Here is a 19962-nt window from a genome sequence, read left to right on the forward strand (position 1 = left end):
CCTCTGTGGGCTCTCTGCTAAATGGGTGGTGTGAACCGGTCATGTTCACTCTGGTAAGTTTCTATTCCAGACTTGCCTCCAGTTTGTAAAGCCAGTCACACCCATTTCTTCTCATTCTCTGTCTCTGGTAGATTCTGAGCTCCCTCCCCTCCACCTTCTCCCATAGGATACTGCTTCTCACTGTACAGGCTGCCAGAGGCTTTGGACTCAGATGTTTTCCAAATCAGGAAACTGAAGCTCAGAGAGGTTGAGTGACTTGCCCAAGGTCACACAGCATGTTAAACTAGGAGAGCCAGACATCTAAAGCCCTAAGCTCTGTCTCTGATGCTAGTGCCTCCTGGACCTCAATTTTCCTCATGTGTGAAGTGGAACAAATGCGTGGCAGGTGGTCTGGTTGGAAGTGTGGGCTCTGGAACTGCTCTGTATCGAGTGTGTGCTGGTTCTGTCATTTACTGGCTGGATGACATTTGATGAGTCACTCTTCCTCTCTGTAACTCAATTTCTTTATCTTTGAAAGATTAAAGAGAGAATGGGGGGCTTCCCTGGTGGTGCAGTGGTTGAGAATCTGCCTGCCAATGCAGGGGACATGGGTTCGAGCCTTGGTCTGGGAAGATCTCACATGCCACAGAGAAACTGGGCCCATGAGCCACAATTACTGAGCCTGCGCGTCTGGAGCCTGTGCTCCGCAACAAGAGAGGCCGTGATAGTGAGAGGCCCGCGCACCACGATGCAGAGTGGCCCCCGCTTGCCACAACTAGAGAAAGCCCTTGCACAGAAATGAAGACCCAACACAGCCATAAATAAAAATTAATTAATTAATTAAAAAAAGAGAGAGAATGGACTGAAATGGTTTAGCACAGTGTCTGGCCCATAGTAAGCCCACAATAAATAATAACCAATATGATAGCTTATTCCTCAGTTGCATCATTAGAAAGCTCACAGCTCCCATCTCTTAAAATATGGACCAGGCCCCATACAAATATCGCCTCATGACTCCTCACACTATACAGAAAGAAGTAAACTTGGGTTTGGAGAGATTAATGACTTGCCTAAGGCCACCCTTGTAGGAATAGAGGAGGGGCTTGAACCCGGTTCTAGGTGAGTCCAAGGTTATGGATTCCATGTTTCTTATAGTCCTATAAACTCCTATAGAGCCTGAAGGATAAAAGCCCCCATATGAATCCTTTGCCCTGCCTCCCCCACACGACCCCTGCCCTATCTTGCCTCCTTTAGGACTGGCCCGGGAGCTCCTTCTGTCTGAGCATTTCGGTGGCCCTAAGCAGGGCCTGTGAGCACATCAGACCTAGAGGAACCTGGGGCTGAAGCTTTCCCGCTTCCCTCCTCTCCTAGCCACAGCTGGAACTGGCGGTGGCTGGAGGGGGCAGGGTGGCAAAGAAGGCAGATGAAGACTCCAGGGTCAAGCTTCTAGATGCACCATATCTGTTTCCTGTACAACCTCTTTGCCCTCAAAGTTACTCAGAACCAAAGTCGGGTGAACCCACCTCTCTGCCTCCACGGGTCCAGACAAATTTTCCTGCAGCTGTTTAGCAACACATGACACCAGATTTCTGCCCCAGCAGGAGTCTACGGTATTCTCACATTCCTTTCTGCTTGCTGCTGCGCAATGAAACATGCATCATTTCTGCATGTTTTCCCATCCCACACCACACATCAGTACCACCAGTGATGGCGTGAGGGAATAGCACAATCTCTGTGCACATATGGGCAAGGAAATAAGCAGATGCTTCTCTCAGCTGAACGTGACTCACCAAAGGGGCTCCAAATGCCATGAACAATTAGGTTCAATCTAGCTGTATGTCCCTCAGCTTTTCAGTGAGCTGCCCAGGAAGTTCAGAATTCCTGATAGCCCAAGAATAAGTGCAGAGTTACTTCATAAATACCCAACACAGAAAGGACATTTAATAACTGCTTAATCTCTATCCAAACAAAGTAACTCTCAAAGTTTGTGGACAAACATTACCAGAGAGTCCCAGGGGCAGCTCCTCTCTGCTTCCAGCATTGACGTTTAGGAAAGATTCCTCATCAAGCACAGGCATTGGCCCTTACCCCAGAAACGACCAGATCTCCAGCCCCAGCCTTATTGCATAGGCTCTCTGAGCCTCGGTTTCCTCCTCTGTTGCTCTGAGGCATCTAGCATGAGTCAGGTACATTGATACTTTCTCAACAGACAGTACATTTATAAAGCTTTACCTTGGAGTAAAAGTAAAGTTTTACACATTCTAGAGTCATCTGGAGGATGATTCAGGAAGTTCTTTATTCTCTCAATACTTATTGAGCATCCACTAGGTACAGAGATGCATGGGAGAAACAAAATAAATTCAAAATAACGTTTCTTTCCTCCAAGAGACTCTAATACAGCTGGACATTTAGATAAGTGTGGAATATTTCAGAATTTCTGAATGCCTTGAGGAGCCAGGCAAGTACTATAAATGAGTGAAGGAGGCTGGAGTAATATAATAATAATAATAATAGGGAGTGGTGGGAACTGTGGCGAACTGGAGAGCAAGAGCTCCATCTAACAGGAAAGCCACCACCCCAATCCAGCTAACTACTAACCTGTGAGAATGCAGAGCCAGTATTACTAGACTTCTCTGTTTTTCAAAGAAGCCAGAAATCCAGATTGAATGGAAAGATTACTAATTGTGAGTTGTTAACAAATAATTTAGAAAAGAAACAAACCACATGCAGACTAAACCAAACATATCTGTGGGCATTATTCGGCCCACCAGCCACCGGTTTATGACCTGTCCATTATGGTAGATGATACACTGTCAAAATAAGTGTTACTGACAATAAGTTCTGGAGGTGCTCAGAGGAGGACGTGAGTCCCTTGGGTTGGTATAATCTGGAAAACTTTCCTCAAGGTGGTCAGATTCAGACCAGGCCCCAAAGTGTGGGTATGAATCTGATAGGCAGAAGGAAAGGGCACAAGGCTTTTGGCAAGAATAGACGGGGGAACCAAGAAGGTTGTAGCCAGAGCTCAGAGGTAGTGAAGGGGTGCATCTGGCTGTTATGAAGGCTTCTTGGGGGAACGGCAACCTCTGGCCTTTGGTTGGTCTCAGTGGACGAGGTTTCTTGTGACCAGAATCAGGAATCTCAGAGTGCAGGAAACAAGGGAAGATAGGGAACTACTACTTAGAGGGTCTGATTCTGAAAAGCCAGTCAGAGAGTAATATTAAACACAGACAGACAGATGCCTCATCGGCAGGCATGGGGAAAGACCATTTTAGTAAGTCCAAGGCCTTTTCTAGAATACAGCAATGTAAAAATCTGTGAGAAGCACAAATAAATAATGCAGGATCCTGGCTGGTGACTAGAAACAGGTCCAGAAGGTGGGAATGGATAAACCACAGTACGATGAGACCTACCATGTAGGAAAGGGGGCTCTGGCCCCATACAAGCACTGGAGAAAGGAGAAAATGAACAGGAGCTTTGAAAAAGCCAGCAATCCACAAAAATCCTGGAAATTATTTTAAAAACACTTTAGTAAGAGCCAAGGTAAAATATATGTCCAGGATTAAAAGCCCCAGGGATTAGAAACCATTCTCCCACAGGGCTCTCTGGCAGCTGGGATAGTAATGGAAGGAAAGAAGGCACTTTACCCAAAGTGGAGGGCATGGAGACGTGTGGCATGCAGGTGTCAGGGAGAACAATATCAGCTTTCTATCGGATTATGTAACCACTAAAACAAGAGGCAAGGTGGTTAAGGGTCATAGAAAAAGCATAAGTGTGGTAGGCAAAATTATGCGCCCCCCCAAAGATGTCCATGTCCTAAATCACCAGAACCTGTGAATATGTTAGGTTAAATAGCAAAGTTTGGAAATAAGGTTTGCAGATGGAATTAAGGTTGCTAATCAGCTGACCTCAAGATGGGGAGACTCTCTTGCATGTAGTAGGTGGGCATAATGTAATCACAAAGGTCCTTATAAAGTGAAAGAGGGGGGCAGGTGAGGCAGAGTTAGAGAAGGAGATGTGACAACAGAAGCAAGGTCAGAGAGATGGGATATGAGAAAGACTCAACCGGCCGTTACCGGTTTTGAAGATGGAGGAAGGGGACAAAAACCAAGGAATGCAGGCAGTGTCTAGAAGCTGGAAAAGGCAAGTAAACAGATCCTCCCCTAGAAGTGCCAGAGGGAATGCAGCCCTGCCAACACCTTGATTTTAGTCCAATGAGACCCATTTCAGAGGTCTAACCTCCAGAACAGTAAGACAATATATTTCTGTTGCTTTAGGCCACTAAATTTGTGGTAATTTGTTACAGGGGCAATAGGAAACTAATACAACTAGCTTTGAACTCAGATGTAGGGTTTAATCCTGACTCCACTATACAGCAATTACTTGACCTTGGTCCAGTCATTTAACCTCTCTGAGCTCTAATATCCTCATCTCATCCTCAGAAATGATGTCCATAATACTTACACTTCACAGAGTTGAGGTGAAGAGCAACTGAGATGATGAACATAAAAAAGCTAGCACAGCTTGGCACAAAGAAGGTGCCCGGCAATGTTCTTTTCTTTCCATCAATGCATTTGATGAAATAGTAATTGATACCTAGGATGAATGGTGTTCTGGTAAATGTTTAACCACTGGCTTTTTAAAAAATGCATGCATGTATATACATACATACATATATATATATATATATATATATTTACTTATTATGTAAGAAGTGAAACACACAATTTATGAATAACAATGAAATAATACTCTATTGCAAATTCCATATAGCCAATTGATTTTCATATAATGAGTTCATTAATTTTGCTGAACTCTTACATCCATAGCCATCCTACAGCTGAAAAAGAAGAGTGAGTGTAGTTCCTACATGAATGGTGGTTGATACTTTCATTTATGTTAATGAGTAAGAAGAAAGTGAAATGGTGAAGAAGTGTTGGAACTTGACAGATTCATCAATGACTCAAACAACTCCTTTGCTGAATCAGATAGTAGTTTCCATGTACTGGAAGCATATTTCTTCAATTTTGGGGGTGTTATTCATGAAGATGGACATCATTTCTGAGGATGAGATGAGGATATCAGGGCTATAAATATGAAACACTTTTAAGTTTAATGTACATTATTTTTTTTCTCTTGAAATACAGAATTTTATTTAGAAACTGTTTAAAGTAGCAAAAACCCCTGTCAAGACAGACCAGGTGGAAAATGGGTTCCCAATAAAATGGAATTTTAGGGCAACAAAAGTCTAAAAGGCCACAAAAGAGAAATAGCACCACTGTTATTTGAACAATGGCTAGTTACTTGCATTTTTTGGCATTGTTAATCACTGAATCTGGGTTTTCCTCTGAATTCCACACAGAGCATGCACTACACAACAATTTTATCATAAAATATCTGCTTGCTACACACATTTTAGGACAAGCTACCACCAGAAACAAATCAATACAAATACATCAGGGGCAGAACAATCTCAGTAGTGGGTGACACATTTTGCAGAATTCTGCCGAACAAAGGAACTGAACAGGCTGTGGGCAAAGCAAATGAGGGAGTTAAGAAATGAAATATTTTAAATATTAATAATTAACTCAGACATGGTACTGTATTTTCTGCAAAAGAAAATTAACATTTAGTAACACGCTAACATTTTTATCTCTGAAGAGATTAGTGCACTGGCAAAGTATTCCGATAACAGTGGAGGGCTGGGGACAGCAGGTACCGAAAACACCCAGCCTTGCAGATCCCAAGGTAGCAGTGGCCTTCCTTCACTGATCACTCCCTTTGCCAGAGGTCCAGAAAGAACTTGCAGCATTATCACCTGCCTGCTGAACTTCCACTCTAAGCAGCAAACTTTAAGGAGCCAAAGAGGAGTCCCCAGTGGGCAAGGGGAGCAGAGAAGAGAAACATGTTAAATGTAAACTTAAAAGACAGTAAAATGGGACACAACCCCCATTCAAATCCCAGAGATGCGGGCAAGTCCCCAAAAGTAGTTGTTAGATTTAAAAACTGGACACACCTCATTTCAAACAACAACAACAACAACAACAAAACACAGTACATAGAAGTATCAGGGATAACTGGAAAAATCACCAGAGAAATGTTCTATGAAAATCAAGCTCTTCGACTCAACACGTCTCAGGGCTGAAACACACCCTCTATTCATCCAGGCAACAATGCCTCTTGCTTCTTATCAGGGATGCAACTGGTCAAGGACACTAAATGGCTTTACAAAGCAACTTTTCAAACTTTCCTTTTGGGCCAAGGTCTGCGCCTATGAGGATCAGGCAGCCCCGTGAGGGCTGGGAACAGCAGGTCCTAAAGGTTCCAGGTTCTGGCCCTTCCTTCCCAGACACAATGTCAAACACACAGAAGCTCCTGTCATGTTACATTTTACATTTTGAAATATGGAAGCATCTTTTAAATACTCTTAAGGCATTTATTTATTAAAACGTTCTCTGTCAAGATTTCACATTAGCTTAAAATTCAAACCAGTCTTTACACTTCTCTACTGAGGTCTACCCCTTCTCCAGCCATCAGTGCTACCAGCATCCACACGGTGAGCCCCATGGTCAGCCTCTTTGCTCCCTGGGTGAACCAACTAGATGTTAATACTGCTCTGCTACAAGGTAAAAGCTCCTAACTCAAACTTATTGGAAAAGGAGTGAAACTTCTGCAAAGTGCACTTTAAGAAGAGGTACTTTTTGCTTATGAAAAGAAACCAGTGAGTTCTCTAAGAATAATAAAAGGGAATATTTTACAGTTAAGCACATGATTTGGAGTGAAGAATTCGGATGATGCTCAACGGGTCCAGGCTGTTAATACTCTTCTTGTTCCTCCTGTGGGCCCCCTTCATCAGGTATCATGAAGCCTTCATCTGTGGCATAGAGAATGTCCACAATCCTCTGCAATACAGGGTTGTTTTCCCCCTCGTTCTCCTGGCAAATCAATTCAATGTTCCTTAACTTTCCAAAGTAGAAATCTCTCTCTTTCTCCAAGTCTTCGACGGCAAGTTTCAATACGTTGACCTGCTGCATCAATTCGGCTGCTTCGTCATCCCCGTTCCCCACACCAGGATCCTTCCGCACCACGCCCAGGCCAGCCTTAGGGGTTGCAGTAGTTCTGTGTGTTGCAATGAGCCTCTGTGGAGCTGCACTGCTAGAGCTGAGAGGTTTCTTCGGTTTGTTCAGAGCTGGAGCAACAAGGGAGGGGGCCACCGCAGTTTCTTGACCTTGCCTGGCAGCTACAGGGTCATAGTCTTTCCCATCATAGTTTGCATCAAAAAACTTCTTGAACCACTGAACGAATTCAAAATTGTCCTGAAACTTTCCTTTTGCTAATTTGTCCACAGGAATTATTTTGTCAACACCCATCCTCTTAAAACCTGCTTGTAGCATTTTGAAGTTCTGGATGTATTCGTGTTCTAGCTTAGCTTGGAATTTCACTTTCTTCAAGGCGATGGAGCCAGGGCACAGCATGTCCATAAACTGACAATAGGCAGCCCCTGAGCACAACTGTTCAATCTTTGTCAGATTCAACTGCAGAGACTCATTGATCCAGGCCAGCATGTCATGTCGACTGAGGTTATCACTGGTGACCGACGTTGAGTACACATTCACTGCCATCTTCTCGCTCCGGTTCCGTCTTCGTCTCGTTCAAACCGCCTGACCTAATGTACATTATTAACATTTTCTCCATCACTTTCTCAAGGCTAGAGTACAATGAACAAAACAAGAATCTTTCCCCTTATGTTGACATCTTACATCATTATAAAACGTGTCAAAACTGAGAAATTAACACTAATAACTAAAGTATAAAGCTTATTTGGATTTCACCGATTTTTCCACAAAAGTCTTCTCTCTGTTCTAGGATCCAATCCAGGATCCCATATTGCATTTATTCGGTCATTTATTTGGTAGAATATCCCTCATGTTGGCTTGTTTTCTGTTTTCTCCTATAATTTAATTTTTAACAATAGCTGCGTTTAATAATTGGCTCACAGGTTTCCTAAATATTGAACAATTGGCTCTCATGAGCCACAAGCCCAAGCCAGCTCTAGCACACCACTACCTAGGAAGCTCTAAGCAAAACCGACAATTCATTTGTTTTTTCCATCAATTCCACTAATACTTATTGAGCGCCCTCTAGGGGCTAGTGCTGGAGGTGTGGAGATAACGGAAACGTGCAGTCCTTGCCACTGAGAAAATTACAGGTTAGGGGATGTGGCTGAGCAGTAGCAGATAGCACCCCTAGAGCAATCAGGGCTATGATGGGAGGGAATAGGATGTGCTGGAGCACTCAGAGGTGGGAGGGACCAACCCTGCCTGGGGAGGTCAAGGAAAGCTTCACAAAAGAAGTAAAGGATGAGCAAGAGCTCCCCAGGTGGAACGCAAGGAGATAAGACGACTGTGTGAGCTGAGTCTCTTTTTAAAAAATAAATTTATTTATTTTTGGCTGCGTTGGGTCTTTGTTGGTGCAAGCAGGCTTTCTCTAGTTGCAGCGAGCCAGGGCTGCTCTTCGTTGCGGTGTGTGGGCTTCTCTTCATTGCGGTGTGCGGGCTTCTCATTGCGGTGGCTTCTCTCGTTGCAGAGAACGGGCTCTAGGCGCGTGGGCCTCAGTAGTTGTGGCACGTGGGCTCAGTAGTTGTGGCTCACGGGCTTAGTTGCTCCGTAGCATGTGGGATCTTCCCGGACCAGGGCTCGAACCTGTGTCCCCTGCATTGGCAGGCAGATTCTTAACCACTGTGCCACCAGGGAAGTCTGTGAGCTGAGTCTTGATGTGTGAGTGAGAATGAGCCAGTCAGTTGAGGAAGCAGAAGGAAAGCAGTCACCATTTATTCTTTCATTCTATAAGCATTTATTAGGCATCAATTCTGTACCAGGCTCTGGAGATGTCCAAATATGTAATGAATAAGGGCATTCAAGTGTGACAAGGGTTGTGATGGTGGAGACGGTGCCTGGGCTGTCTTGAAGATGAGGTGGTGTGTGCACATGTGAAGGTGGTACCATGAAGGAGCATGGACATAAGGGCACTGGCCAGACATCTCCTCCCCGGGAGTGCAGAAGAACCTAAGAGGAAGCTCTCAGGCTTCTACCATCACTTCACCTAATGCAACCAACAGCTTTTGCCAGAGGACGACTAATGCCAGAACCTTTCAATTCAGGTACAATATGTCCACAGCCCCCTCTTTCCAGCCCCTCACACCCAGAGCCCCATGTACAGACCTCTGGGAGCTACACTTAGCAACTGACCCCTGCCTTGGGCAGATGGCATATAAATGCTCTCGGGATGAGGTAGTGTTGACCAACTCAAGGCAAGGGCTCTTGACCTGGGATCAAGAACCCCCAGAAGAGCTCCTATGTCCCTTTCTCAACCCCTCTAGAGATATACCTCAGCCACTCTATACATCATTATACTGCTTTATTTTCTTCATAGCATTTATTACTATTTGAAATTAAGTCTTTTCTTGCTTTTGCTTGTCTCCTCCCACTAGAATCTCAGCTCCTCAAACATAGAATCCTTGTCTGTCTTGTCATCAATATATCCCCAGCTCACAGCTCAGGGTCTGGCCCATGGGGGTTATTCATGAAATATTTGTGGAGTGGACAAGTGAACGAATGAATGGGTGGATGGATGCTATTATTCAAATTTGAGGGTTGCATTCCTAATCCTCTGTGGCCCAAATTATTTCCCTCAATTTAAAATCCGTTGCCTGTCTTCGGTGCTGTGAACTAAAATGTTGCCTGGATGTTGCAGCCATCAAGCCACCACATTACAGCTGCCCCTAAGGAAACTCAGGATAGAAAAAGGATGCCTGCCATCTAGCAGTCAACTGCTGCAGCCACCCCCGATGGTGTACCCTGAGGAGACTCAGGATGAGAAAGCACAGGATACTGGCCCCAGATAGCAGAGGTGCATATCAAAGGAATGATTTCAGTGAGCCCAGACTCTTGTATCTTCCCATACATAGAAAGCGCTAAATTCCTTAACTTGAGATATCGGTTTTCTTTCATTAACAGTAATCTTTTGATGTTCCGACTACCTGGTCTTTTGTTGCAAAAACTCCTGTATATCCTGGCTCACCCCCTTGGCTCTTAGGAACAATTTCTCAGCATTATCTGAGATGCTGTGTCCCAGGCTAGAAGTCCTCAGAATGTCTGCTGAATAAAACATAACTCTCAACTTTTAGGCTGTGTATTTTTTTCCAGTCAACAGTGTCTTGACTCTAAACTTGAACCTTACATGGAGGAAGAAAACTGACATGCATGAAATTCAGAGTGCTCCTCCTGGAATTGTTGTGAGAATGTAAAAGATAATGACAACTAATATTTGTTGTGTTTACTAAGTGCCAGTTCCCATTCCAAGCACTTCATATGTATTCAATAAATATTTGTTGAGTCTCTACCAGGTGCCAGGCACTGTTTAGGCCTTAGGGATATAGCAGTGAATAAAAGACAAAGTAATCTCTACTTTTAGGGACCTTAACCATTAGCTCATTTAATCTGAAAACAACCTTGAGATGCAGACCTTGTGATCAGTCCCATTTTAAAGATGAGGAAACTGAAGCACAAGGTTAGATCACACAGCAGAGCCAGGCAGTCTGGGCCCTGAGCCTGTGTTCTTAACCAATAGGCTCCCCTGCCTCCTGAAGAGCTATTATATAGGGAAGTGCTTGACAAACTTTGAATGACTTTGACAAATGTGAGTTCCTATTTTTCTTGGTGGGAGCATGGTGTGGGGAGGGGGCAGGAAAGAGACTGGGCCAGGGAGCTCAGAGGATGCGTGGAGAGCAGTGATCCCTGGAGGTGCCTTTGGTACTACTTAGGCCAGGAGAGCACTAGCTGTGTCTCTGGAGTCCCCACTGGCCTCTTGCGGGGACTGTCAGACTTAGCAGACTCACATGGAGTACGGCTGCATGAAAGAGGCTGCAAGGCCTCCTCACCAGCATGTACTTAGCTCTTTGTGGATTTTTTTTTTTTGGCTAGAGTCCTGTCCTGGTTCCCCTTCTACTGATTTGTTGCCCTTATGGGGGCCCTGCCCCACCCCCCTTGCATAGTCCTCCCATTCAGCCTCTCAGCCCAAGAAGACAAAGGAAAGTTTGGCCAACCCCCACTGGGCTTTTCTGGTTTTCTGTTTCCATTGGAACAAAGAACTGCTCACCAAGTGCTCTCTGATCTTTGGAATGAGAAAGGAAAATAGTTTATCACATGGAGTACCCCACACACACCACCCCCATCACTCACTGGTCTCAGCCTCTCAGGACACCCAGATTCCTGGCAAGGCTAGGCAGGGAAGGCGCCTCCCTTCTGCTCAGCCTTCAGGGAGCCGGCAGGAGAGTGATGACTTCCATCTGGGCTGGCCTGCTTTCCACTCCTTGGGCTCCACCTGTGTCCTAGATGGAGCAGAAGGAAGAAGGAAGCATCCTCCCTCCTGCCTCTCCCACAGCTCCAACCACACAGATGAGCCTCCTAGACCTTGGTCAACAGATTTCCAAGTGATTCCTGCAGAAGGATTAGAGGTTGCTTGGGACCTTGGGCAAATTCCTTAATCCCTCCAAGACTCAGTGTTCACTGAAAAATGGGTCGAAGAATGCCTACTTCATAATGTTATTGCAAGGATTAAAATTTTAAGTGAGAAATGTTTGAAAAATGCTAGGCCCCAACTAGACTAGGTAGAAGAATTTAGTTTGGCCTAGGAGAGGAGATGGCACTGCTCCAGAGATGGGCCTACCTGAGTGGTAGGTGTGGTAGAAACTTTTGCTCTGGAAAGTGGAGTAGGACGTCCTCCCAACTGCTGGGCTCTGCCAGACTTCTCCCTTGCACCAGGCCTTTGGGTCAGAGCCAGATACCCTTTGCAGAGCACCACTGGCTTGATAGAATGTGGCTGATGGGCAGCCACCCCATCCCCCATCATTATGTGACCAGCTATACCATGGTGTCTTTATAGATGTGGGTTGAAAAGAAGATGGAGCATTGGAAGAGGTCAAGAAAGCAAAAGGGAAAGGCAGGGGTGAGGACCTCTGCCCTTGTGTCCATGGGGCCTGAGTTGCAAACCCAGATGGCCAGGCCCTCACTTCACCCCTTAGAGATGATCACAGATCCCTCACTTTATCAAAGAGCAAACTGAGGATCATAGAGCAGAAGGGACTTGCCCAAGGTCACCCTGGCTAGACCTGCTAACTTCTATGGACTAGTGGGCTCTCTGTTCCCCCTATAAAACCTGCTCCTGTGAATCCAGGTCACATGGTCCAGAGATGGCCCAGAGCAGCCTCACTGATCCCCTCAGTCTACCTGTTTATTCAGTAAGTCCTCAATGAGTGCCTACTATGCACCAAGCACCTAGATTAGAAGGCAATGTCTGATTTGGGGGAAAATGAAACAATGAAGGGAGTTGGGTAGGGCAGCAGAGTTGGGGATGGTGCTTTATAAGAGGATGGCCAAAGAAGGATTTATTGAGAAGGTGACATTTGAGCAGAGATCTGAAAGAAGTGAGGGAGTGAGGCCCGCAGATATCTGGAGGAAAAGAATTCCAGGCAGAGGGACTTCCCTGGTGGCGCAGTGGTTAAGAGTCTGCCTGCCAATGCAGGGGACAAGGGTTTGAGCCCTGGTCTGGGAAGATCCCACATGCCGTGGAGCAACTAAGCCTGTGCACCACAACTACTGAGCCTGCTCTCTAGAGCCTGTGAGCCAAAACTACTGAGCCTGCGTGCCACAACTACTGAAGCCTGTGCTCTAGAGCCTGTGCTCCTCAACAAGAGAAGCCACCGCAATGAGAAGCCCATGCACCACAATGAAGAGTAGCCCCTGCTCACCATAACTAGACCTACGTGCAGCAATGAAGACCCAACGTGGCCATAAATAAATAAATAAATAAATTTTTAAAAAATGAAAAAAAAAAAGAATTCCAGGCAGAGAGAGCAGCAAATGCAAAGACCCTGAAGCTGTCTGGGAACAGCAAGGAGGCCAGAGTGAGTGAGGGAGATAGTGGTAAGACATGAGGTCAGACAGGTCGTGGGGGGACAGATCACTCAGGACCTTGTAGGCCATTGTAAGAACTTAGGCTTTTAGTCTGAAATAGAGACCCATTAGAGGGTTTTGAGCAGAGGCAGGACATGACCTGACTTATGTTTCATCAGGATCACTCTGACTGCTGTGTCGAGAGTTGATGCAGAGGATCCAATAACTTTATCTAACAGGCAGACCTGGTAGGAAGCTGTTGCTAGTATCTAGGCGACAGACGATGGTGGCACAGGCCATGATAGTGGTAACAAGTGGTTCAATTCTGGATACTACGAAGGTGGAAATAACATGATATGCTAATAGAGTGGAGATGGGAAAGGAGAGAAAGAGAGAAGAATGACTTTGGGGTTTGGGTCCTGAGCAACTGGAAAGTTGGGGATGCCATTAGCTGAGATGGGCAAAACAGTGGGAGCAGCAGGTTTGTGGGGAACAGTCTGGACTTTGGCTTTGAACGTGGTAAGTTTGAGATGCCTATGTGACACCCATGTGGATGCCTGTGAAAGCCAGACCAGGAACAGCGTGTCCTCCCTCCCTCCCTCACTCACTCATACACTCGCTAGTTCAGCAAGGATGAGGCGAGCAAGCCCAGGCACTGGGGATGCGGCTCCCCGGCTGGCTTCCCTGTCATCACTCTTTTCCCCCTCCTGTCCACATGACACATGCAGGCTCCAGTGGGGGCCTTCCAAAGCCAAGGTCAGATCTGTCACTCTCCTGCTCTAAGCCCTCAGCTGGTCCCCACTGCCTCTAGAGTAAAAAATTATCCATCCTCTTCCTGACACTCCCAGCCTCCCATTCCTTACATACCTGTCACAGAACGACTCACCAGGGCCTGAGCAGGCCATCCAGAGCCATAACTCCAAGGGTCTGCTCAGGGGCTGCCCCAGGCTAGGAGAGGCCTGCCCCCTCCTCAGCTTGCTTTACTTGATTTCTTCCTCCAGGACCTGGCCAAGCCATCTCCTCTCACCTGAAGCCTGCCTCTCTCAGCTTTTACACACACAGAGGGAGCCTCACCCAGGAAGCCCTGAGGCTTTACACATTTGAGAGTCACTGTTTGCTCTCCTGTCTCTCCCCTCACTGTGCTAGTTGCTCCTCGAGAGCAGGGATTATTTGTTTATTCATCTGTAACCCCAGGATAGCCCTTGCCAAGGTACCCAACAAAGTTTTATTGAATGAATGAATGGTCTAATATGCGACAATACAGAGGCTAAGGGATCAGAGGGAGAATTCATTTGGCTGAAGGAGGGAGGTCAGAGAAAGTGTCACAGAGATGCTAGTTAAGCTGGGTTTGGAAGATCTGGAAAGATTTAGCCAGGCCAAAAGAATTCTCAGTGATGTGCAACTAAATTTCACTTCTCACAACGGTCACAAACTGGCAGCCAGGAGGCTGAATATGGCTTACAGATGCTTTTAGTCTGGTCATTTTTTTTTTTTTTTTACCATGTGAGGAGACAGGCATTATGTTTGGTCACACCACAACTCTCAGCCCTGTTAACTGCCAAGGGTGGCATGGTGAGTGTGGCCCTGCATGAATATGAGTTTGCCTCCCTGGCTCAGGGAACCCCCAAAATGCTCAACGTCCAAAATTCCTACTGCTAAGGGGAGGACAAACTTGGCTCATTCAAACTAAGCCCCAAGCCATGGAAGCCACATGGCCATGCCAGGCCTGACCAGCTGGTTACTAGCCATGGGGATGAAGACCCAAATGCTCGGCAACTACCAGACCATCGTCTCGACCTCAAAGCCCCCTAGGTGTGTGAGAGCTCTCCTCACAATGGTAGGAGAGGATGTAGGGCTTGAGCAGTGTGTAGGAAGCAGCTGCAGAGCCCAGGCCAGGGCTTGTCTTACCCTGACGCCCAATTACTCGAAAGGTAGAGAAAAGCAACCACAGAGTCCCCTCAGTGGCTCCCATCTCAGAAGGAGATGGCATTTCAGCAAGAAGCCTCACTGTGTGATGATGACAAGGCTGAACACGAGGCGCGGGTATGGGTCTGCAACCAAGACTCCAGCCTTATCTCCTTTACCCGCTAGTCAGAGAGAGCTGGGTTTCTAGGACACCCACGGCAGCTGAGTGTGCCAACAATGGCACAACTGTGCTGCCAGATACAGGCCCAGTGGGCTATGTGGAAATTAAGGTGAGAGCAGTTGGCTCCACGCCCATGTAGCTGACAATGGGGCTCTCCAGCCTTTCCTGTGTTTGCTCCTGTCACTGCCAGAACATCCTGGTTTCAACCTGCAAGCCACAAATCCACACACAACAGCTATAGCCAGGTTTCCCAGTCATGTCAGAAACATGTACATAACACACAGTACAGCCACAGTCATACCACCCACCACATCACATCTCCCCATGTGCATGGTCTTTGGCCCGAGCTGCAGCCGAGCCCCACCTAGCCGCCTCTCCTGCCCTTCAGCGGCTGTGATGTCTTACACTTCCCCAAGCAGGTGTGCCCACCTCTCCTTGCACATGCAACGGTCTTACGTGTCTCACCCAACGCCTTGCTGACATGAGTTGGGTGCAGTCATGCAAAGGAAACCAACAATACTAAAAAAATAATTTAAAACTGTTTCTCTAGGGCTTTACATGTGTTCCATAAAGTTTCTTTGGTAGCAGATGCAAACTATTATATATAGAATGGATAAACAACAAGGTCCTACTGTATAGCACAGGGAACTATCTTCAATATCCTGTGATAAACCATCATGGAAAAGAATAAGAAAAAGAATAGATATATATGTATAACTGAATCACACTGCTGATTTCTAGTTTCACTAGAAACAAACACAACACTGTAAATCAACTACACTTCAATAAAATAAATTTTTTAAAAAGTTTCTTTGGAAAGTTTACTTTCTCCATTCTATTTGCCTTTGAAAAACAGTACTAGGGATTCACCTCCCTGAGTTCAGAAGCTGCCAAGCACGAAAGGGCAGAAACAGGGAAGCAAAACCACACAGTCAATCCCTTTCACTCCAGGAAGCTCCCTAGAATTATCCCAGACACATGAAACAGCTTAGTCAGAAGCACTGTCTGTCTTCTCCCCTCTACCTCTCTTATCCTCCCTGTCCTCATCAGAAATGTCTATAACTGCTACATACAGTGTGACTTCACCATGTGTGTCCCCTAACTGAATAACCCCTCTATGCCTTCCACATTGAGTTTGGGGGCAGCCAGGCTATACACACCCCAAGTCACTGGGCCATCAGAGGTTCCACTTTTACTCAGTGATTGTGCCCAGTGATGGACACATATACCTGCACCAGCCCTTTGCCCAGCTCCCAGTACCTTTCACCCAGATGCTGCCCAAACATGTGGGGCTCAGCTGCTGTCTGGGCTGAGCGAGTGTCTTCCAGTAGCCGCTGTGTTGGTCTGGCATCCCCCTGGTGAGCCGAGCCTTGCCAGCCTGTGGCCAGGCAGGTTTGCAGCTATGTGGCCCTAGGGACCAGCTAAAGCAAAGGAGCCCAGTGGTGAGAATGCTGTCCCTGACCTTCCTTGCTCACCCTGCACTTCTCTGTGGAGTCTCAATATGGACCAGGCCACCGAGAGCCAGGCAGAGATGGAGAGCCTGGCTTGCTAGCACACACTCCACATTCAGCACTTTGTCCTGGAAAGGATCCTGCCAGGCAACTTAAGCTAAATTCATACTTTGTGCCTGCAACCGATGCCCCCTGTGTATGTATGCTCAGCTGGCTGCCAATGGGCTTGCTGTGCTTGGTCCTTTCTAGATTGTAAATGGGCCCCACTGGTGCTGGGTTATGTGAAGACAATCACTTTCAATGGAATAACATCTCCCCCTGCAGCTGACTGCCAAAATCAGAATACTAAGGGCACACACCATTGTTCTTTGGTGGCCTGTTTTGGGAGGGCAGAGCCAGTCAGGCCTGGCTGCTGTGTATGAGATGACATTAGAAACCACTTAAGCAAAGCACTTGCAATTTTCATTTCAAAGCAGGCCAAGCAGAATCCTGGCCTTGCCAGAGTTGAAAGGTGCATAAACACCACCTCATCCAAGGGTCACAAATGTAAATGCCTTTAGGCACCAAGCAGCTAATGAAAATGAGAGAGGAGGGGAGGTGTAAGAAAATGAGGGAGGGGGTGCAGAACTGGAGCCCAGTTGCCTTACAAAAAGGCATTTAAATTCATTTTAATGTGCCAACTAGCAAAGCAGGCCTGCAGGCCCTTAGGGCCAAAGACCTGTAAGTTTGGGAGTGCTGCTGGAGACAGGAAGCCCAGAGAGAGGAAAGGACTTACTCAAGGTCATGCAACTAGTCAGTGACAGAGGTCCCTGAACAGCTCTTTGGCAAAATGAGTCTTTATCACATTCATTCCTTCAGCAAACAAGTCCTGATCCTCACGAGGTCCTAGGCATCCTCCTGTGCCACCAGGGTCCCAGAAGTGAACCACACATGCTCTCTATCTTCAAGACAGTCTCAGTCCAGTAGGGAAGTGTCAAGAACTAAGACCGGAAATTGAGATTGACAGCAGAGAGCAAGGGACCTTGAATGTCAAGCCGAGGCATTTGGATTTTATGCTGGAACCAGCAGAGAAGCCTTGGGAAAGTCTGAGCAGGTCTCAGAAAGCTGTTCTATAGGAAGACTCATCCATCAATGGTAACAAGATGGACTGGGGCCAGGCCAGTGGGGTGGGAGGTGTAATTGGAGACACACAGAGTGGCTGAAGAAACCAAGAGTCTATGTCTAAGGTAATGAGGTTGAGGGTCACTAAGAAGAGAGGGGAAAGGATGAATGTGTAAGACCCTGCAAATCAACAGGGTGGGGCTTCCAGAGGCGTGAGTGTGTGTGTGTGTGTGTGGGGGGGCCTGGGGTGAAGGAGATGGGTTGGCAAAAGGCGAGAATAGGGAAGAATCAAGATGACTCCAAGATGGGGTGGATTGCTGGAATGCCAACAGACAGGAAGAAACCCGGGAATCGGGTAGGGGGAGAGTGGGTGGGTGAGGATTCCCAAATGTTTCTCTGTGACAGCAGCCTCAAGACCAATAGGAAGAATCTGGTATTATCTGTTTTACATTATTGGAGCCTCTCCTTCCTCAGTATGGAAAATTGAGCCAGGGCCTCTTGACCTCTCGACTTTTCCATGTGCCCGGAAGTGACCCCTGGGGAAATCCCACTCAGTGCTTCTGGGTGAAATGGTCCAACGATTTAACAAATACTAATCAAATAAATAACTAAAATACATTCTCCACCCCCGGCCTCTTTCTGTCCCCCACTCCAAAACAGCTCTGTGGGAAAGTCAATTTGGGAATTTCCCACATGTGTCTATGACTGCAACGCCAGAGCAGTGGTCTAAGTCAGCTACAACCTTCAAAATTCTGTATTTGCTTCTTATATCAAAGGCAGCCTGCTGGCTGGGAGAGCCCTGGTGATGTTGTAAAATATTTCCCCATGTCACCTCAGGGGCTACCTGGGACTTCTGTACTAGCTTCCAAAGGTGTGGGCTACCAGGTCGAGAGAGGCCTGCCAGGCATGTGACTGAACCGTATGACCCACTCACCCCCCACCCCCCACAGGGATGTTCATTTGCCTTCCGTTCCCTCTCAAGTTGCCCTTTCCTCTTCCCTCTGGAAGAGGGTGCAGCATCGGTGAACAAGCCAGAACCACTGTGGGGTTCCAAAAATAGATGAAGACTTCCAGTCCAAGTTGTGGCTACAGAAAGGGGACTTGAAAAGCTGCAGATGAAACTGAAGCTGAAGGATGCATAGGGCTCTGAAAAGAGTAGGGGCTTTGGATTCCAACTTTGGTTCAGATCTCAGCTTGGCCTCATTCCAGATGCATGGTCTGGTCAGTTTTTTTCATGCATAAAATTGTTATTATTATACCTCCATTTCAGGGTTACTGTGAGAATTAAATGTGATGATGCATGCACAGTTCCTGGTACATAGCAAATGCTCAATACAAATTAATTTCATCTTCCATATCTTCTGCTTTTGAAAACAAGGTCCTTAAAAAATAAGGACCAGGTGTTATACCAAAATACCACCTAGTGAGAGGGGTCAGTGGAGAGGAGACCTGAGGAGAAGGGAAAGGGTGCCAATATTTCATTTTACCAAGTGGATATTCAAAAGGTGCAGATGATAATTGATGGAACAAAAACATAAAAGTGTTAGTATACTGCATAAATTACTAGATTAACCAATAAATGAATAAAAATGGTGATATAGCCATATAATGGAGATAAATCCTCAACTAGCTTAGCAGGAAGTCAACAGATAATCTCCCAAAATTGGTAAATGAAAGAATAAAAGAAGTGTTTTATTTAGAGAAATGAGGGTAAATACAGGAAGAAAAGAACAAAAGTTGGTTGCCTTCCAGAAAGGGGACTGGGTGGGGTTCCTGCAGGGATCTGTTGTTTCTTTCCATGGGCATGTCCCACTTTGATTACAAAAACCCAACCAGGAATAAGATGGAAAGTCTGGACCAGCACCTATGCCCACCACCTTAAAGGATGGCCCACAGCATCACAGCTGCCATATGCTTCACCTTTAGCCCCCTTCCCTGCATGTTGTGCATGTCCCTCATTTGAGGTAGACCAAAGCCTTAAAAGGGGGCAGAAACTTGATTAGGCCAGGTGCTCAAAGAAGCTCCCTTGCAGGAGAGCAGAGATGGCAGTCAGAGTGGCATGGGGCACAGGCCAACTTGAGAAGTCCTTTACAGAACACATTCTCCACTGGGAAGGGTCTACCTGTCCTGCCCCTGGATCCCCAATTTGATGATCAGTTCACACTAGCTGACCATAGATAGCATCCCGAAGTGCCAGGATATGGCACATGTGGCTACGCGAGCAACTCTACCCACCCATAGCCCTGCTTGCAAGGAGAAAGATCTATGCCAACTTCCAGCCCAGAAGGAGCCCACCACTCTCCATCCCACTGCCTGAGACTTCTGCCTGGAAGCTGCCTTGAGGCTCTTTTCTTAAAAATTCATTCATCCAGAACTGACTGATGCCCAGCAGGAA

The 19962-nt window shown here is 46.5% G+C and overlaps 1 protein-coding gene and 1 pseudogene across 1 annotated transcript in view; both read right to left on the bottom strand.

Moving 5' to 3' along the window:
* Positions 1-19962, bottom strand: part of NHSL2 (NHS like 2) — a 277932-nt gene that overhangs the window by 157585 nt on the left and 100385 nt on the right. The gene's annotated exons all lie outside the window — the stretch shown is intronic.
* On the bottom strand, positions 6792-7598 carry LOC103080815 (microtubule-associated protein RP/EB family member 1 pseudogene; annotated as a pseudogene).

Source organism: Lipotes vexillifer, unplaced genomic scaffold (assembly GCF_000442215.2).
Source record: "Lipotes vexillifer unplaced genomic scaffold, Lipotes_vexillifer_v1.1 scaffold142, whole genome shotgun sequence".
Taxonomy (NCBI): Eukaryota; Metazoa; Chordata; class Mammalia; order Artiodactyla; family Lipotidae; genus Lipotes; species Lipotes vexillifer.